The sequence below is a fragment of the Petaurus breviceps genome, unplaced genomic scaffold, assembly GCF_028583685.1.
Source record: "Petaurus breviceps papuanus isolate PSGF00001 unplaced genomic scaffold, PetGlider_PUasm1.0 186, whole genome shotgun sequence".
Taxonomy (NCBI): domain Eukaryota; kingdom Metazoa; phylum Chordata; class Mammalia; order Diprotodontia; family Petauridae; genus Petaurus; species Petaurus breviceps.
Window position 1 is genome coordinate 14,369,798 of NW_027185798.1, and position 5,969 is coordinate 14,375,766.

A 5,969-nucleotide genomic window follows, 5' to 3' on the forward strand; every position below is an offset into this window, starting at 1 on the left:
TGGCACTGAAATGTATGCCCTCTACTTGGAGAGCTCCTAGTCAAACTTCATCAAAGGCCACGAAAAGTGCCTTTCAAGAAGCTGGCATGCTTGTAGGCGCATGGGAAAGAACCCCTCTTTTCACAGGCTCTTGTTTAGACTTGCCTGAAACATGCAGGCAGATTCTGATGGAAAAGTGAACTGAAACAGGGGCTTTAAGTCCCAGCTCTGACATCAACTACCTATGTGACCTTGGCTGAACAAAGTAGCTCCTCTGGGCCTTAGCTTTGGCCTCTGTAAAATGAGGTAGACCAAGAGGCAGCATCTCGGCCCAGCTGGAAGGAACGCTACATCCAGAGTCCCCAGGGTCCTAAATTCAAAACCTGTCTCTGCCAGCTCCACCCTGTGTGATATGGAACAAGTCATTCTGTTTCTCCTGTAACACTGAGGAGGCTGAGCTCGGGTACCTCACAGATGCCTTCCAGCCTTGAACCAGCGTCTCACCTGAACCCCAGGGTCCACAAATACATGACCAAGGCCCTTGGATCTGTAAGCACTTGGGGACTTAAGTACTGACCTTTGCTAACAAACTGACCAAGTGGAAGCCTTACACATATTTATGCCAAATGTCTGTAGATGTTGTCATGATTAAGAGAATACAGATGCACATAAAAGCAGTATTGAATTCATAGCAGCTTTTTGTCATTATGTACTTTCTCCATCGATGGACACTAACAGTATCACTGGTACCCTGTGAGAGCAGCAAAACTCTTTTTTTATGTTAAAAAGGGAGTCTAGTTGGACCCCAGGAGACTAGATCTCTCCAAGGCCCTTTCTAGCTCTAATGTTCTTAGTTCTGTGAGTGTGGATGGTTCTGGCTAATCCATCACTGAGACCATAAAAACAACTCAGATGCCCACCTCCCTGGGGTTTGCCTTCTATCTCAACACCTCCCCACAGACAGTCATCTTGGGACCTTGGTGGTCCCCAGTATCAGAGCGGTTCCCCATTGGATTGCATACCTTTAGCAGGAAGTAACCTCAGAGGCCATCGAGTGAGTCCATATCATTGATTATACCAATAAGGAAACTGATGGCCAGGGGGGTTGTGACCTGCCCTGTTGCTAATGCTTCCCTCTGGGATTACCTCCCAGTAACAGATCTTGGGCCTATAGATCTGGTGGGTACTTAGTTACCTATCCCCCCTTAGAATCAGAATGCCTTGAAGGCATTTCTTTTATATACCTTGGACTTAGCACAGTGCTTGATTCACAGCAGGCTTTTAATAAATGCTTATTGTTTGAATGGTTGCCTAAGCTCACATAGCCGGTGTCAGAGGAAAATTTGAACCCAACACCAGTGCCCAGGCTCTTTCTACCACCTCCAACCGACTATGACCACGGTCAAGGGCAGCCACCTAGAGACAAAACTGTGGAGTCAGGAGTTTGTCTTTGATGCCCCCATTCTTGTCTTGTCTCTGTCACCCTTCACTGACATTCTGCTCTCTGCCCATCAAGCCCTGCTCTCAGAGAAAGCCTAATATCAGTGCCTTTACACTTCAGTGGGAATGAGTGTTAACTACAGCTTCCTTCTCCCAGGAGGGTCTTTCTCTGTTTCTGGCATGAAAGACTTTAGCCTCTCAGGGCTCTTCAGGGATCAGTGAGGGGTCCTTCCCAACACTGTAAATTCCAGTGCACAGGGAGCTTCCTGCTCCACCTTCTAATGTCACTTATGTGGACAGCAAAGGTAGGGTCAGCCAAGGTGAAGGTCACAGCGGAAACCATCTAACAGCAATACTAGTAATAATAACTGATGTAATGGTTTGAAGTCATTGTAGCTATAGTATTAATTACCAAATAGGAGATGGGTACTAGAACCATAATTTCACTGGTAACTCTCAAGTGAGGAGACTCCCTTACCGATTCATGTTGGTATCTTCTCTGTAACTTATAGTCTTAAAGAGATGTCTAGAAAACAGAGTTTAAGTAACTTCCCCAGAGTCACATAGCCAGTATGTCTCAGAAATGGGACAAGGCCTAAGTTCAGTCATCCAGGTCCATCCAAGATGAGTTTCATTTCCTCCTCTGTAAAGGGAAAGGGTTGGACCAGAGGTAGGGAACCTGCAGCCTCGGGACGGTATGTGGCCCTCCAGGTCCTCAAGTGCAGCCCTTTGACCGAATCCAAACTTCACAGAACAAATCCCCTTAATAAAAGGATGTATTCTGTAAACGTCACTCAAGGACTTTGAGAGACATGTGGTCTTGAGGCTGCAGGTTCCCCACCCCTGGGTTGGACTGAATGGCTCCCAAGGCCCCTTCCAGCTCTGAATCTATGAGCCTATATCCTTTGTGAATGACCTGGGTTCTAATCCTGGCTGTCTCTGGCTACATGACCTTGGGCAAGTTCCTTAACTCCATGAGTCTGTTTCCTCCTCTATAAAATGAGAGGTTGTTCTGGATAGCCTCTAGCTTTAAATCTATGACCTTGTCATTTCTAAGGTCCCTTTAGTACTAAAACTATGACTCACCTATTATGTCTTTGCCATTATTTCCATGAGACTTGAATAGTCCAAAAGAAAAAGAAAATTTAAAAAATTGATTTTCCAATCTTGCTTTGCTCTACCAGTGAAAGAAAATTTAAAGAACCATCCCCCAAAAATCAGCCTCAAAGACCCTAAGGACCAAAAAGCTGGTCTTGACACAGCTGGGAAGAACAATCAATAAATTCACACATTATCCTTCTGTTCATCTCTCCTTTCAGGAAGGTGACTGTTTCTTTATTCATGAGAAGCCATGAACGCAGGTGTTTCCATATAAAAGGAATGACTGAGCTTTGGGTCCCTGGTGAAGGTAAGATTCTCAGTATATCCACATACTTCTGAAATCTCAGTACGATTTCATTAGTCAGTGGCCTGGAGTCCAACAAGGGAGCAGCTGTTTGTTGGAAGTTTGTTTGTTGGGAGTTTGCTAATTGTTCTTTCCTGTTTAACCCTTCTGACATTCATGCTGACTGCACATCTCCTCTCTCAATTCCTCCAACCATATTTCAGGATCCACTTCTCTGGGCTTCTATCCATGGAACACAAGCTTCTTAAGGGCAGGAATGGATTTTTTTCTTGTTTTCATATCCCAAGCCCTAGCACAGTGCCTGCACATTTTTTTTAATAGGAACCGTGATTTTATTTCTGTAGGAAACACCAAGGGGGGGACCTCAAGACGATCATCATTTTCTTTGCAATTCAGTCATCTTAGAGCTGTATAAGGGTGCTGACACTCAGGGTCAACAAGCCAGTATCTGTGAAGGTCTAGATGTGAAGCCAGGCCCTCCTGACTTGGAGGCTACTCTCTAACCATGGCTGCCATCTTGCTGGGCACCTTCTAGATACTTACTCAATGACTGATAGGTTGAATTGGATTAGAAATTTTGGCTACCAGGCAAACTCCTGTCTCACCACTGCCAGAGCAATGCCTTCATGACTTTACTCACGATTAGAAGAGATCTCAAGAGATCCTGGATGGATCCCTGGAATGGACCTACAGATCACCTCATCTAGAAGGGTCAAACATGTCACCTGAGAAACTCTCTGAGAAACAGCCTGAACCAGATTAAGATGTGATGGCAAAATATTTAATAAAATAAATACAAATTAAATTAAACATGGATAACATTAGATTTTAAAATTAAGTCAATAGGTATCCAAGGGGATCATTAATGCACAGATCAGTGACCCTGTTTCTACTGAGTTTGATGCTGTTGATCTAGTCAAATCCTCTCATTTTAGGTAGATATTGAGAGGGAAGGTGAGTTGCCCAGGGTCACATAGTATGCTAGTGTCCAGGCCAGGAGAAGAACCCAGGTTTCCTGAGGTCTTGGCCAATGCTCCTTTCCTTATATGGCCAGGGCTCATTCTGGCTGTACTATTGGAGTTACCCCTACATACACCTTTTACAAGGCCGCTAGATGGCACAGTGGATAGAGCACCAGCTCTGGAGTTCAAATCCAGCCTCAGACACTTACTAGCTGGGTGACCCTTAGCCCTGTTGGCCTCAGTTTCCTCATCTGTAAAATGAGCTAGAGAAGGAAATGCCAAACCACTCTGTATCTTTGCCAAGAAAACACCAACAACAACAAGAGAAGTCACAGGGAATTGAAAATTATCCACCTTTCCACATGACCCTATGAGGTGGGTCATTAAAGTACTGTGATTCTTATTTCAGAAATGAGGGCGTTGAGGCATAGACCTCGTCTATGGTCATACACCTCATGGATGCTTGACCGCGAATGCCGTTCCACAAAGGGCCATCACTTATGAAGGGTAGCTCGGCAAGTATGGGCCAAGAGGAACTGTTGGTCTCCTCATGATGAACATGTAGCAAGTCTGCTACCAAGGAGTGCCTTGGGTTATGGATGAATGGACCTACTGGTTAGGTCAGCTGCTCTCAACCTTTGTGCAGTAAAGATTGCAGGATTGTGGGATTAAGCAATAGAAGGAAGCTTAGAGATTCTGGGATCAGCAATTTCCTTCTGGGAGGGACTTCAGAAGCCATCTGCTCATTTTATACATGAGGAAACAGGCCAAGGAAAGTTAAGTGACTTGCAGAACCTCATGGTGGGTGGTAAATGGCAAAGCCAAGAGTCAGACCTGGATTCTCTGACCTCCCCAGGTTCATCCCCTGAATTGTCTAGTCCCACCTCCTATCTTACAAAGAAGGAAAATGAGGCCAGAAGGGGAGAGGAATTGTCCAAAGGACACACAGGAAATGCATGGACGAGTCAGGATTTGAACCAAGTCTAGCTGGCACTCGGCACACATTGTCTCTGCTTTGTCTAAAAAGAAATAGACTGCACAGAGTCTGAATCCTACCACGCCATAGTCACTCCTAAATGTTTGGTGAATGAATGAACGACAGATGAAGAAAAGAATTGTCACTAAAACAAACCTTGTCTGCTCATCTCGAAAACTGAGAGCAGCACTCACAATATAGTAGAAAGAAACACTAGACGTTTTTCCAGGTCAAGAGACCTGGGTTCAAGTACAAGCTCTGCCACTAAGTTGCTGTGTGACCTTAGACAAGTCACTTCTGAGCCTCAGCTTCCCTTTTGTCAAACACAAGCTTGGGCTACAGAGGTTTTGTGCTAAATCGAGGCTCTCTCCCTCCCTCCTTGTCTCTCTGTCTCTCACTCTCTCTGTTTCTTCTCTCTGTCTCTCTTCCTTCTCTCTGTCTCTGTCTCTCTTCCTTCTCTCTGTCTCTCTCCCTTGTCTCTCTCTGTCTCTCCTGTCCCCCCCCCCCCACCCCCGCTCCTGTCTCCAAATTCCTACCTGTGACCCTCAGCAAGATCTTTTCCATCTCCAAGTCAGCAGTCCTATGGTCCTACCTGAATCACCTTGGCCAAGTTCCTTCCTCTCTGTGGACCTCAGTTTCCTCTTCCGTAAAACACGGAGGTCTGCCTCTGAGGTCCTTGCCAGCTCCAGGCCTGTGATCCTATGGGCCTACGCTTCTAACAATGTTTTCTGTTACAGATAAATGGAGCGCTCTGAGCCCAGCACGCTTCCTGCTAGTGGAAGGCCAGGGTGTCCCCAGGCGATCAGGGAGCTCCATCACTCTGTTTAATGTACCAGAGGCATTCGGTGACTCACAAACAGCTTGATGGATGGAGGAACGACATCTACCTCACCCTTGGGCCCCCACACAGTTGGCAACACCCCCGCGGCTGCTTCTTAACAAAGGGCCATCTCCCAGCCAGGCAGTGACAGTGATAAGTTCCCCAAGCACATGGAAAATCCAAACTTCCTTTCCTTAGTTCAGAGCCGGATGCTGTTTCTGCCCAACACTGAAAAAGGAGAGAGAAGAGGTTGTGTCAGATGGGGGGGGTGTGTGTGTCTGTCTGTGTCTGTCTGTGTCTATCTGTGTCTGTCTGTGTCTATGTCTATGTGTCTGTCTGTGTGTGTGTCTGTCTGTCTGTCTGTGTCTGTGTGTGTGTCTGTGTGTG